This window comes from Scardinius erythrophthalmus (assembly GCF_964197995.2).
Source record: "Scardinius erythrophthalmus genome assembly, chromosome: 21".
Lineage (NCBI taxonomy): Eukaryota > Metazoa > Chordata > Actinopteri > Cypriniformes > Leuciscidae > Scardinius > Scardinius erythrophthalmus.
The window spans coordinates 13,884,122-13,899,981 of record NC_138241.1 but is presented as its reverse complement, the minus strand read 5'-3'; the positions used below and the strand labels follow the sequence as shown (position 1 = coordinate 13,899,981).

General features: G+C 37.3%; 1 protein-coding gene across 1 annotated transcript in view; it reads right to left on the bottom strand.

The window, feature by feature from the left end:
- The window catches only part of crtac1b (cartilage acidic protein 1b), a gene marked incomplete at its 3' end in the record, with an annotated part of 36,929 nt that extends 34,854 nt beyond the window's left edge, over positions 1-2,075 (bottom strand). Inside the window, exon 1 of the mRNA XM_081351595.1 lies at positions 2,058-2,075. The remainder of the gene's footprint in view (positions 1-2,057) is intronic.
- Positions 2,076-15,860: the final 13,785 nt, after the last annotated feature.

Here is a 15,860-nt window from a genome sequence, read left to right as displayed (position 1 = left end):
TTGACAGTCCGGGTCTTCATCTAATTTCATTGTAAGAAAACAGCTCAAACATTCTACTAAAGATCTCCTTTGGTGTTCCACGTACTGTATAGGAAAGTCAGCCATACAGGTTGAAATGACATAAGGGTGAGTAAGCAATGACAATAATGTTAATTATACGCTGTAAGAAAAATATCAATAGAACAACATAAAGGCACCGGTAATGTGCTGCCAAGATATAATCCATTCATTTACAGATTTTTCCTTTTACCCTAAAACACAACACTATTAATATTTCGAAATACAGGTAAAAAACCTGAGAAAAATCAATATGGAAAGTTCATTCATATTAACACACTACCTTTGGCCCCATATGTATGTACTTCTCAGAGTATAGGGGAAGACAAAATCTGGATTCAGACAACGGCATTTGTGCAGTATGGCAAGGAAAGAGAGATGGCATGCTCAAGCTGGTGAGAAACACAAAGAGGAGAGAGATGAGTGTATGTGTTTGCAGTAACGATTTCAAAAAATATGCATGCCCCAACTCCTCTAATCAACCCATTGAACTCTAACATCAAAGCCATGTAATTAATTTAGATTAAGGTTGTCTTAATATACGCTCCTCTATTTGAGATGAAAGTGTAATCAAAGCACCCAAATAAGTATTGTATTAGTCATATTACTGGACCAAAGGTTTGAGCATAGTGATAATTTGAGTGTTGATGACAGAATGTACATAGTCAGACTGATTAAAGGCCTCAGCAGAGGTTGTCACTTTGTTCTTCTTTACTGTCCTATATTATAGCATTATTTTACCCCTTTCATATTAATAACTCAGTGCAAAACAGCCAGGGCAGAAACAGTAAAAGCAGAGTAAACATGTCATTTTATTGTTATTTATTTAGTATTTAACACTGCGGATGGCTGGAAAAGGGCAGTGGAACACCAGTGCTCTGAGAGTACCTTATGTACTGTCATCTCTCATCGTAATACGATGATGTAAAAGCTTCTCGGGTGAGGTGAGGGCTGGATGTGTTCCAAAGTAAAAAAGTCTTCATATCTACGGGGTCATAAATCCAGAGAAAGACAGGCAGAGGAACCACAAGAAGAGGTGAATCTGTCCTTGCACCAGCTCTTCATCTCGAAGAGGCAGTTTGACTATATGCGATCAGCTCCATCTCACTGCAGCTATCACACAATACGGTTACAACTGAGATGTTAGATGATATGCATTATGATCTTTATGAAAACCTCCCCCGGTATGTTTCATACTGAATCAAAGTTTGCAATGTATCTGTATTATTCAAATGATACAATAATTACAGAAATTAATAATGTGGGACCATAAACTCTCTTTCTTTGCATTTTTTGCCTCTGACCTATCAATGTGGAACCATAAACTCTCTTTCTTTGCATTTTTTTGCCTGTGACCTTCACCTCGTAAATTATAGCCTATTTTACTCTCATCTTGAGTGTGTGTTCATGCATTTCTGGACTCTGATCGGACTGCGACAAACACCAGCACAGTCAGTGCCTCAAGCATCTTTCATCTTACGACAAGACACTGCTTTAAAGTAAACTTAGAGAAAATAGACAGCTTCTCATCCCTATTGATAAAAAGAAAGAACAAAAATCTGGGTCTCAATGAAGGTGATGGAGGTGCCCTGAATTGAATAAAGTTTCATGATGTGGTTTTGTAAAAAATAAATAAATAAATAAATAAATGCATTTGAAAATAAACTAATAAGTATTATTATTATCAAAGTACGCATGCAAAGCAAAGCGAAAATATATAAACAAAATGAAAAACATTCTTTTGATGTTGTTTCATATTTGTTTTAAAAGTCCGATGAGCAGAACAAGTGAAAATAGTAGTAAATAAAGCAAAATGAAAAAGCAAATCGACCAGAAACTGACCATTCTCTTGCGATCTCCCGAACCTTTATCCATACAGTTATCACATCTCATCTGATCGGCTGAGAACATTTAATTAGATGCGCAGTGAAAGATCAGATCAAAGGAGCCGCTTCTAACTTCAAAGCCGCTGCGGCAGACATGAAAGCATCGGTACTTACATGAATGAAAGTCCAGCGCCGCTCATAAACGACTTCCCTCCTCATAGATTAAGAGATTCCCTGTGGACCTTGAGTTTGTGTCTTAGTGATTTTACACAACTTCCCAAGAATTTGCTTTATGAAATCAGCGGTGTAAGAATCTATCCTATTACAAGCCCCTGCGGTGAATAATTAAAAGAGGCAGCCAATGACTGCGTTGGAGGGCGGAGCTATGCGTGCGTAAAGACGCTTAGCTGAGGCTTCCTACTTAATAATTCAAAAGCACGGGTCTGACACACAGAAGAGGAATTTGACACAATTTTGAATAAGTTTAATATTCAAAATCATTTCTATTTAAATAACAATTGCACTTAAATAATCTGTTACTTTGAGAAGTAAGCCATCTTACGGTGTGTGCTTTCTTGCATATTATTTAAATGTGAAAAAGCCATTTTCTTAATTAAAGTGCTGATTGCCAGACTTATGATCATATAACCATTTTATGAGAACATTTTATGGATCCATGCCATTTATAGAAAAGTAACGGCTCATCTGCTGTCTTTAGGATATTGGCAGAAGTCCACCTTCTAAATCTTTTTTTACTGCTTTAAAAAAATTCTCCAGCATAACCTTTTACAGCAAGACAGAAAACTCAAGCTCACATTCAAACATACAATGTCACAATTATGGCTTAAATACATCTTTGAGTGGGGTTAAATCAAAATCAAATGTTCCTTGATATAATTTTTCAATGAAAGCACACTGCACTTTACAGATCTCAAAACGTAGTCCAATAGTCCAAAAAAGCTAGTTATTATTGACAGCGCTGAAAAACCTCTCACTATGAAATCCCTGGATTTCCGATTTTAGAAATCTGAAATATTAAGTTATGACTGCCCACATGTTAGTGATTCAAATCATCTCATATTCAGACAGACAGATATTATGTACTGGATTAAGTACAGTCTGTCATTACAGTACAGCCACTAAATAAACTTCCATGCAAAGCAGAGTGGACAGTACTTGTTTTACCCTGAAGGGGCGATATTCTGCGATAAGCACTAATTGACTGTACATTGTCCCTCTTATTACACATCTACTTAACAAATAAATAATACACAGACATGAAATATTGATCTGATCTGAAGCTTGAAGTTTGTTTTATACAAGGCCCACAATCATTTCACTCCAATTTTATCAGTTTGTGATGCAAATTTTATGCTAGCAAGCACGTGTTGTTAGCATTCTAGAAAAATGCAGCTGTTCCACTGGTAGAAAGTGCAAGAAAGAGAAAATATAATTCCAGTGGCATTTGTAAAGTAATAGATTTTTGCATAAAAGAACAAATTGTGTTACCAAAAATGGTAACCTACAAAACTCTAAGTAGCAGAAACGGTTTTCAATCATAATATAAAAGAACAAATTAAACACTAGTCCAAGTCTTGCCCATTGTCATCTTGCATAAAAACAAAATAATATTTCATTTAGCCCAAAATCACACAACATACTCTAATTTCAACATTTAGGGTACGTTTACGGTATGCTTAAAACGGAGAAGTTTTTCCTTTGAGTTTTCCATGTACCAATGACACCATTCTCAAAACGATCCCCATTTACATGGATCCGCGAAAACGATCAAAAACCCCTGTATTCTGCTGCTAGGCTGTTAGATGGCGATGAAACACTATACACTGAACACGTAATATGCATGTGCATGACGTCATCGTCTTCAGAGATTCACGTTTTTGTTGTTCACAGGGAGATCGTTAAAAAAACCTGGACTTTGAAACTTGTATTCAAAAGTCTGCGTTTTCAGGCACCCAAAACACTGTTGTCGTGTAAACGAACAGCCAAAACACTTACATATTGTTACGTTTTTAGTTGAAAACGGTGTCATGTGAACAGCCCCTTAGGCTGATTCCGAAATTGCATACTTCCCTAATCCCTACCATATGGAAGGCGAAAAAAACAAATTCACAGTACCAATAAAAAAGCAGGCAAAAAATGACCTACTTCTGGCGAGATTCTGAAGTGTGCATACAATGGACATTTACTATCCCATGAGACCACAGGAGAAGACTTGTGAATGGCAGTGATGCGACGCAACTGACGCTGGTAGGTCACATGATAGTGACAACCATAGATATCATATATAAACGCTAGATGTCTTATGGCGCAGTCACTTCCGGCATCACCGTTCGGCCATCTTGTCACAGGCAGGCTTAATGTAAAGTGAATGATCAGCACGCACACAAATCCTCTTATCTCGCTGAAATCTTGACGGATTTACAAACGGTTTGGTTTCTTACAAACGTTATTAACGTGGCTATATTTCCGAATGCTTGAACATGTATGTTATAATTATTCATATGTATGCAGTGTATGTATGCAGTGTCATAAATATATCTCTGACATTTATAACAAACCAAACCGTTTGAAAATCGGTAGAAAATTGAGCAAGTTATGGTTATTTAAAAGTACATGCACCATGTTACGAGTGAGCGAGCTGCCTGTGGCATGATGGCCGCCATGTGCTGACGTTGACCTCCATTGGTCAGCAGCGCGCACGAGACATCTAGCGTTTATATATGATATCTATGGTGACAACATGGTGAATGTAGTACGTCCAGATTACATTCATACTACACACTACATACTACACACATTCTAAAACAAACTTTTTTTGTTGTCGTGAAGTAATTACTTATTCAAAATAAGTATACTACTCAAGAGAGTTTGTGATTTCGGCCACAGACCCCCAAACAGCCCCACGCAAAACATTAGGAACCACTTTAAAATAATGTCAATAACAGTATTTCTGTAATCTCAGCACAAATGGTTTGAGTAAAAATCCCAGTTTTTCATAAGGGGACATTAAGCCTGAAAGGGTGTAAAGGGTGTTTAACACTAAGGGTCATAGAGAGAATGGAAAATAGTTTGGATTTAATACTAAATTAAATATCTAGATTTAGTTTTTGGCACAAATCTGCTAACATTATATGTGGATGATAATATATTTCAACATGATCTCCCGACCAATTCGTACGAATTCGTACAAGTGATAAAAAGGTGGCTAATTCGTATGAATTCGTACGAGTGAGGTCGAATTTGTACGATTTGTCTAAACCCACGTGATGGGTAGGTTTAAGGGCGGGGTCAGGGGTAGGTCATTCGTATGAATTCATACGAATTGGGCAATTCGTAAAAAATGTACGATTTAGCAAAAATCGCACTAATTCGTACGAGTGAGGTCGTATGAATTCGTACGAATTAGCCACCTCGTAGAATTCGTACAAATTGCCGTGAGATCAGGCTGTATATTTCAGTACATAAAAAGAGTGTCACTTACAACAGAGAAGACTGATAACAGTAAAACACTCTCAGGCTAAGTATCTTGTTCCCTGAACAAAGCAAGGCTTTTCAATTCATTAAACTTCAATTAAGGCTCCCAGATGTTCTTTCTTTCTTTCCATTTCATTGTTCATTTGTTGGCTCTATACACTTCAGTGTACACTTTGACCTGCACAACATCATCTGTCACTACAGGCACTGCATACATGTCGAGACCCATTCTTTCTCATAGAAGAACTTCTCAACCCCTACAAGAAACGACCCACAATGGCTCAGCCATCCTTGAACGAAGCCAATTACCTTTCTGAAGACACCTGATGTGATCCCATCGCCAATGAAATTCAAAGTTAGATCACAGCGATTAGATGTGGCATGCATTGCCATAACCCTTTCCCCCATGTGCCCCATTTGACCTTGCTTGCAAGCTCAGGGTTAGTTTGTGGTGTAAAGTGTCCTTTACTGCTGTTCTGATTTTCTGCGGCAGGGTTTATCTGCTCCATTAGGATTTGCTCTCTAGATTAGCATGAATTTGAGATTCGAAATGAGAAAAGCACCTGCTTGGATCTAGTATTCGGTTTAACCTTTAGCAAATCCATGCATCACCTTCTTCTGACAGCACAATACAATGTCCTTGGCAGATTCTCGTGGGCTTTCAGTGTACCAAACAGCTGATGGATGCCATCGTGTCTCCTGCTCTCCCCAAACGCACAATCAGCATTGGCTCTCGTAATGCATGACACTACAGGCCGAATCTATACAGAAGAACCACTGGCAAAATTAGTCCCGCCGGGTCAAAACCAGGAAATGTGACAAAGCCTTTTAAGTTAATTAGTGCACTGTGCTGCAACTAAACTATGTGCTAAAAAGCAATTAATGCATTTGTTTTATTTGAATGAGATGCAATTGATTTTCAGAAGGCGATTTTAGTGATTTAAGTACATTGTGTTGTTCACAAGCAGTGGCAGACAGTATATGAAGTAGAATATTTTTCATCTGCTCTTTATCTGAGGATTTTTATTTTGGGAAACTTTGACTTTTACTTCAATTCATTCCAAAGCACAATATCGTACTTTATCATACATTAAAGTACTTTTACTACACTAGTACTACACCTGAAGAGGAGGACTTATTACTTTTATTGGAGTATTATTTGAATAGGGTATCTGTATTTTACTCAAGTATTTGATTTGTGTATGTCGTCTACCACAAGCTATTGCATATAAATTGAACAAACTACTCATTTAAAGGAACAGTTCACCTAAAATAAAATTTTAACAAAAATTTTGTCAATATGTTGTTGCAAACCTATGTCTTTCTTTCTTCTGTGGATCAAAATAATTTGTTTACTTTAAGGTGTCATTGTTACAGTGTGATTATATATTTAAGTACTGAGTAATATTAGGCAAATACATGTACTTTCTATAGGGTTAGGGTAGGATTAGGATTTGGTTGAGGGTTAGTTGCATGTAATTATGCATAATTTACTGTTATTACTGTGGTAATGACACTGTAAAATAAAGTGTTACCAATAAATTTCTAAATATCTCTCATGACAATAGTGTGTTCATCAGAATTCATGGTTTGTGGATGAATCATTCTTTTAAGACAATTTTTTTCAATGAATCAGTTGATCCAGTTCATAAAATGGTCTGAACGATTCGTTGAGTTCAACTCACTGACTCGATGAAAAGGTTGCGTTAACAGTTCAATGGAGAGGATGATCTTTACTGAATAACAGCTTCATTTTTTTATAATGAATTTCAAGGCATGAAATAAAAGACATACTTTTATGATACTTGTATGGTTCTTTTTGTCACTAAAGTACGGCCAGGATATTCTTTAAAAAATTACCTTATTCAATGTTACGAGGAGGACAGAAAGTCATACAGGTCTACAACGACATGATGGTGTGTAAATAATGTCAAAATGTTCATTTTATGGCAAACTATCCCTTTACGTATTTTGCTCACCTTGTTTGCCCTTCAGTCTACTTAATGCAAAAGCACTGATTAGATTCTTATTTTATAGTATTTCAGCAAGTAAAGCACTCTAAAGTGGACAATGAAATGAGGAATGCCCTTTAATTGCCAAAGATCACAAAACTCCAAAAACGGGTTTAGACTTGTTTTTAATACTCATTCCTGTTTCTTGCACTAATATTTAATCTGCCATTTCGTTCCACTCTCTCTGTCTAAACACCATCATTCACTGTTTTAATTTAAACTATGAATATGTGATTTATTTTCCGATGGCATGGAGCATAAATCTACTTTGCTGTGTGATAACAGAGGTGATGTCCCCTATATTGATCAGGGGCTTAATAGTGTTTGTTCTTTATAGCTGATCACAGGAAATAAGGGGAATATACAGTTTTGAATTAACTTTCTCATGGTATGGAGCTACAATGGAACAACACACACTAATATATGACAGCACTGCATCGAAACCTCAGAGAGGTGACTTTGGTTCAAAATAGCAAACTCTAAGGAGTATTTTTCATAAACAAAAGAAGAAAATAAAAAGACGCAGTAATCGCGGAGAGTATCAGAATCTTAACAATGTCTCAAATTTAAGATTTGCCAAAATACTAAAGTCTGCAATCAAAAGTCAGCGATTTTAATGAGTATCTTCCAAAACCAAATCATGTCTTGGATATTCTCTACTCTTAGGCCTGGTTTCACAGACAGGGCTTAGATTAAGCCAGGATTAGTCCTTAGTTCAAATAGGACATTTAAGAAACTTTCATAAACTTGCCTTAGAAAAAAACATTACTGATGTGCATTATGAAACAAAAGAAATTGCAGTGAGATATTTTAAGATTTCTGTTAAAACAGCTCAAAACAGTCTAGGACTAGCTTAAGCTTTGTCTGTGAAATGGAGGGTTAATGTGTCCCAACAAATGTTTCAGTTTTATTTAAAATGAAGTCTATTTTTATCTTGATACATATCTAAGAAATCCTTTTCTCTCATAAATCGCTAGTAAATTCCAAAATTAATTATGAAGAAATGGCAAGTATAACATAGAATTAAACTTTTTTTTTAATATAATTTCCCCTTCAAACTGACAAGGAGAATGTGTCAGTTGATTTTAAATGCAACTGTCAAAAAAGTATGTCTTAAACGTGCCAGGAATCACCTATTCACGTGTCTAAATTTGGTCATGTTTTTCAAAATTTCCTAGAGATCAGTTTAAAATCTATATCTATGTTTTATATATACAGTGTATATATATATATATATACAGTGTATATATATATATATATATATATATATATATATATATATATATATATATATATATATATATATAGTACAATGGAAATGGTTTATGATTGCTCAATGTCAAGTTCAGTTGGAATTTTTCTTGAATTATTTGAAGGAAAAAAGTTCAGGATTTGAACTATAGAAAAAAAGAAAAAAAAAAACGAGTGCATGACAACCCTAGTCTCCTGAAGCTATGAAATAGCAACCTCTTCTGTGTGTTCCGTTATCTCTAAATCTGAAAAAGAGTCTTTGACAAATACTTTATTTCAGGGGAGATACCTGCTCCATTGAACACTGTATCTATCACTGTAGTGTTATACCATCATGCGCTTGATAAATGGATGAAGAAGGTTTTCTGCCATTGGCCTACAAGCTTCTTAACTTTCCTAATTATCTTTCTCAGTGTTTGTTGCATTGGCTATATTGCCTGAAATCCTGCTTGTTGAGCAAATAAAACACACAAGGCCATCACTCTGCCTCTGCTCTCCATGCTGGTGCTCCGTGGCCTGAGGATCTGTCAAATCAATAAGAGAAATCAAAGAGTGATTCCCACAGTCATGGCACAAGCAAGCTGGTGACGAATAGAAATGTTCCAGATGTCTCAGCACATCAGCATCACAGATAAACCCTGTGTGAAATGCCCTAAAGGTGATGTGTCATTTTTGTTCTATATTAATACAATCACAGCTTAATATGCAGAGACTATAACTAAGCTATTCATATAATTGCCCCAAAAAGATTAACACTGGATCTGTTGGTTAGAGCATCCTGACCAAAGCCCAACACAATACATTTTTAATATATAATAATACCAAATATTTTTTTAAATAAAATGATAATAAACTGTCTGTTTGCTGCTGACCAGTGGAAGAAGGATTGTTAAAGTCACTGTGAAATCAAAATTCATTGACACAATTCTTTTTTTTTTTTTTTTTTTTTTTTTTTATGGAGTATTGCAGTATTTATTATAACTGATTTATCCAAGCACATCATTATTTATTTATTTTAAATTTGTGTGCCCTTAACTTTCATAACTTTCCCTCACTCTGTAATGACATCTCTTCTCTGATGATGTGTTTACTGGCGTGAGGGCGGGACAACCTGTCACTCATATTAGATCGACCAATAGCAAACCACAACCATCTAATCAATTCCCGATGGACAAAATCAAGGCCCGCCCTACATTATTTCTCGTTCGAGAAGCCGTTTCACTCAGATATGTTCAGTAGGTAGACAAACAAAATGCTTATTATCACCGCGTGTAACGCCACCGCAATGATAGGCCGTTAAATACAACGCAGTTACATGTGACATTTGTTTGCGAAATCAACACCAGATGGCACAAAGGAACGTTCGCAATATTCACTCTCAGAAAAAAAGGTACGAAAGCTGTCACTGGGGCTGTACCTTTTCAAAAGGTACACTTTTGTTCCTTTTAGGTACTAATTTGTCCCTTTTAGGTACTAATATGTACCATTAAGGTACCAATATGCACGCTTTAGGTTAGGGTTAGGGTTAGGGTTAGGGTTAGAAATGTACCTTATAAAAAGGTACAGCCCCAGTGACAGCTTCCGTACCTTTTTTTTCTGAGAGTGTTCCTCAGTAAAGGCCGCAGTATAGTTTGTTTGTTTTTACGCGTATGGTAGGGTATGAATACTTTTCAAAGCGAACACGTAGCTTTTCAAAGTATACTCGATTTGAGAGTGTGCGCGAACGCAGCCGGTCGACACGTGCTCTGCAAAGTTCCATGACAAAGAGAATCCATGACAAAGTTTTCTCTAGAAGTTATGATCGGTAAAAATGCCTTTGTATTCTTTTATACTAAAGTTGCTTGCTACTTCATCATTACATTCAACACAAGTGATTGTCAATGCAGGGATCATCTCCGGTATTTTTTGTTGTCTTATATCTTTGTTTTCTACTGCAAAACTATAGCCCAGCCAGTGTTGCCACCTTAGTGCAACCAATTAGTGCAAAACAAATTCAATGCGCATATGCGACCTACGCATACAAAATACGCAGGGTTACAAGAATCAGGCAGTGCGCCTACTATTCTGGTGACGAAATTTGTGTCACATGCTCTGTACTCGGACCCGCGCATACGAGTAAAACTCGAAGTATACTTTGGCCTTAAAGGGATAGTTCACCCAAAAATGAAAATTACCCCATGATATACTCACCCTCAAGTCATCCTAGGTCTATATGACTTTTTTCATTCAGACGAATTCATTAAAAAATAAATTTATAAGTTATATTAAAAAATGTCCTGGCTCTTCCAAGCTTTATAATGACAGTGAATGGAGGATGAGATTTTGAAGCCCAAAAAAGTGCATCCATCCATCATAAACGTACCGTCTGCTGGAAGCTAGTTATTTTAGTTTTTAAAGTTTTAAATATTTTTTTCTTACACAAACGCATCGCTCTGCTTCAGAATGCTTTTATTAACCCCCCGGAGCCATGTGGAGCACTTTTATGATGGATTGATGCACGTTTTTGGGCTTCAAAATCACGTCCTCAATTCACTGCCATTATAAAGCTTGGAAGAGCCAGGACATATATATATATATATATATATATATATATATATATATATATATATATATATATATATATATATATATATATATATATCTCCAATTGTGTTCGTCTGAAATAAGAAAGTCATATACACCTAGGATGGCTTGAGGGTGAGTAAGAATAGAAGATGAGTAGAAAAGCAAGAGTAATAAATAGTTCCCCCAGTTAAATAAAGATAAATTAATGAATTACTAATAATAATAAGAGCAATAATAATAGAGCATCACAACATTTAATCTCAAGTGATTCGTTTTTATATTAATGCTTAATGTTCCAGCTATTTGACAGTCAGTGATGAAGTGTGATTACTGTATATGTCACGCTATGGAAAAAAAGACGGTTGCAACTTCTGTTTCATGCCATCTTTACATTTTTATTGTTGCACTTTGGTGGTGTAGAAATTAAACATGAGTTAGCACAATATGTAATGCATTGAAAAGGGAAGTATGAGCGTAAAATCGTTTTACATAGCACATGTTGGAAGACTCGCTCACGTGCAGGACATGAACAGGTGGGCGGGACAGGACAGATAAATCAGTGCAATTACTGATGGGAACTCGTACCGATGGACCCGCCCTCTGCTAAACCAAACACAACTTGTTGTGTTTAGACAAAGCGGGCTGTCAGCGTGAGGTAAAGAACTTTCTAGCATGTCATCTCTCTACTGATGCCTGCAAATTAATTTTCCATCGATTTGCAGAGGTCTCGGAGAGGAAACGGGGGGATGATGTCCATCTCCGGGGAAAGGGGAGTGTGGTGCGGTAGCAGGCTAGATATCCGTACGGATACCACGGGATGTGAAGTCTGGAGGAGGGAATCCATGACAATGATGAATCATTGTAATATCTGTCTTTCACAGAAGATGAGTAGAAAAGCAAGAGTGTCTACAGAGACCTTTGCTGACCTTTTTATATCAGCACAAGTTTCTTGTGAGAGGACATGCAATTAATACATTACAAGTTTGTCTAGTACACATAATATTCTAATTGACAAGAAATCAAACATTGCATTGACTTTACTTTTGCAAATCTGTCCTTCAAACTTCTTTAGTTCTTCTTTTAGATTATGGGCAATAAATAAATAAATAAGGTCATAAAAACAGTATTGACAATATACCTATTACAATATTTGATAAATCCAAGTATAATAGAATAAAGTTGCAAGACATCAGAAACATAAAAAAACAAGCATACATGTAAATAGTACCAGATAGAACCTTGTAATGGATCTGATAATTATTTTCCACTATGTTTACAAGTATGCATGCTATCATTAATGATGCCTCCAGATTCCTGCCACCTGCCTGCAGGGAATTATCAGCTTTCCGTGTGTATTTTGCTTCGCTTTGCTCTACGTGAATATTCATGCACCGTAACAGCAGCAGTGTGGCCTGCTAGGGAAATTTACTTTCATTTTTTAATTTCAGGATTATTGATCTCGACTCGCTTTATTGCTGTATGACATCCATAATCAGAACAACAGACCGACAGTGGAGATTAATAAGACAGCAGGAGGAAGGAAGGGGAGCGAGGGAGGGGAACTCGAGTCCATCTCTCATAACCTCGCTTTAATTACACATTTCCCTGATCTTGATGGATTCCACTCCATCAGCCATAAATTTGCCTCTTTTTTTTTTTTTTCGCGTGATATCTGTTTGTTTAAGAACACATTAGACTGAGGGGATTTGCCGCAGTTTAAATTAATCAGTTGACTGCTTGTTAAAATCATTAATATGATTATTCCTGAAGTTAAAATAAGGGAATCAGTATGTCAGAAACTACAGTCACCAGCCCAGTCACCTTGGCACACTACATTTCCCATCATCCCTCATGTTCCTGACCTGCCCTCACCTGATCCCCATCTTCTATGCAAATCACCACCTCAGTTCCCTCAGCGTCTGGCCTTAAACAAGGAATATGGACCTATTTATGTGATCTCCAGTGTACTTTCTCCAAGTTTGTTGTTCTCCACAGCGTTACCAACCTGCTATCCATACTCCACCAATATACTGAGGTGTGTGCTCCACTAGACTGCCAACCATCACATCTGTGAGACAAAGACTTTCATTTACATCATTCAACCATCCATCAACTGTCACAACCAATATCATCACCTGTTTGTTTCCTGCACCCACTGTGTGATCCAATGAAGTTTGTTTGGAATAACTACTCTTTTGCTCAGTGAGTATCATCCTGACACAGTGCAAGCTATTGTGCCATGCACTTAAAACATCTACAATTCAAAACTACTGATATAATTTCATAAATTAGGCAGGTAATTACAGGTAATTATTATTTTTTTTTTTCAATTATAAAAATGCAGTAATTTAAGTTTGTATAGAAATATAAACATGCTGAACAAAAGGGAGTGGCTGACCTGTAGCCTTTCTCTTCGCAAATGAAATTTCTTCTATTCCAGGTTAGTATGCAGAGATGACTAATTCATACCCGAAAAGTGTAAGAGGTCATCTTCAGCTTGCTTGTAAAATGCTAGCTCATAAACTGAAGGGAAGCCTTCCAAAGAGTAACCTGCCGGATCTGTTTTCCACTCTCTGCTCACAGTAGCCTGCAGAGGGTTTCTGCTCCCTGTTTAGTTGGTATGCAGAAAATACTGGCTGCAGGAAGCCATGTGTCACTATGCTTAGTGTTTGCATACGGTTAAGCTTATCAGTGCTTAAGATGAATTGAGACGCAGGGCAACAGTACTTTATCTTGGTCAGGAGGGCACGCTTATCTTTGCTGGATAGAAGACATAGCATCAACCCCATCTTAAAACATTTAGGTTTCAAGAACAGGTTCCTTTTATACAGTGTCTATAAAACAATGACTGCTTGAGCTATTTTTAGTACGCTAAAGTAATTTTATAGTTAAATACTCTATATACCCTTAAATAGAATATATATATACACTCACCTAAAGGATTATTAGGAACACCTGTTCAATTTCTCATTAATGCAATTATCTAATCAACCAATCACATGGCAGTTGCTTCAATGCATTTAGGGGTGTGGTCCTGGTCAAGACAATCTCCTGAACTCCAAACTGAATGTCAGAATGGGAAAGAAAGGTGATTTAAGCTATTTTGAGCGTGGCATGGTTGTTGTTGCCAGACGGGCCGGTCTGAGTATTTCACAATCTGCTCAGTTACTGGGATTTTCACGCACAACCATTTCTAGGGTTTACAAGGAATGGTGTGAAAAGGGAAAAACATCCAGTATGCGGCAGTCCTGTGGGCGAAAATGCCTTGTTGATGCTAGAGGTCAGAGGAGAATGGGCCGACTGATTCAAGCTGATAGAAGAGCAACTTTGACTGAAATAACCACTCGTTACAACCGAGGTATGCAGCAAAGCATTTGTGAAGTCACAACACGCACAACCTTGAGGCGGATGGGCTACAACAGCAGAAGACCCCACCGGGTACCACTCATCTCCACTACAAATAGGAAAAAGAGGCTACAATTTGCATGAGCTCACCAAAATTGGACAGTTGAAGACTGGAAAAATGTTGCCTGGTCTGATGAGTCTCGATTTCTGTTGAGTAGAGTCAGAATTTGGCGTAAACAGAATGAGAACATGGATCCATCATGCCTTGTTACCATTGTGCAGGCTGGTGGTGGTGGTGTAATGGTGTGGGGGATGTTTTTTTGGCACATTTTAGGCCCCTTAGTGCCAATTGGCCATCGTTTAAATGCCACGGCCTACCTGAGCTTTGTTTCTGACCATGTCCATCCCTTTATGACCACCATGTACCCATCCTCTGATGGCTACTTCCAGAAGGATAATGCACCATGTCACAAAGCTCGAATCATTTCAAATTGGTTTTTTGAACATGACAATGAGTTCACTGTACTAAAATGGCCCCCACAGTCACCAAATCTCAACCCAATAGAGCATGTTTGGGATGTGGTGGAACGGGAGCTTCGTGCCCTGGATGTGCATCCCACAAATCTCCATCAACTGCAAGATGCTATCCTATCAATATGGGCCAACATTTCTAAAGAATGCTTTCAGCACCTTGTTGAATCAATGCCACATAGAATTAAGGCAGTTCTGAAGGCGAAAGGGGGTCAAACACAGTATTAGTATGGTGTTCCTAATAATCCTTTAGGTGAGTGTATACCCTTAAGCGATTTCTGAGGATACGTTTACACGACAACGATGTACTTAAAACGGAAAAGTTTTTCCTTTGAGTTTTCCGCGTACTGACGACACCATTGTCAAAACGATCCCCATTCACATGGATCCGCAAAAACTACTAAAAAACCCTGTATTCTGCACCATACAATCAATGAACAGATTATGCATGGTCTGTGGACAGGCCATTTTGTGACTGAAACTATAATAAAGGCCTAAACCTTATCAGGCCTGAATGACCTTTGGTATAGTGAGTTATAATAATGTTTGTACCCAGTGTAGTTAATGTAATTGTAATATGTTTGGGCTGGTGGGCACATTGCAAAGTTAATTGAAAGGAAGAGGAAACAGCAGGAGTAATCTGAGGCAGGTGGGGGCAGTGACAGGATCCCGACAATAAAATATTGATATAAGTCATTTGGCAAGGATGGAGGGTTTTAAAGCTGTGTGGTGATGAGCTTTATTTTAATGTGGGAGAGGTCAGTCTGGCAGCAGGACA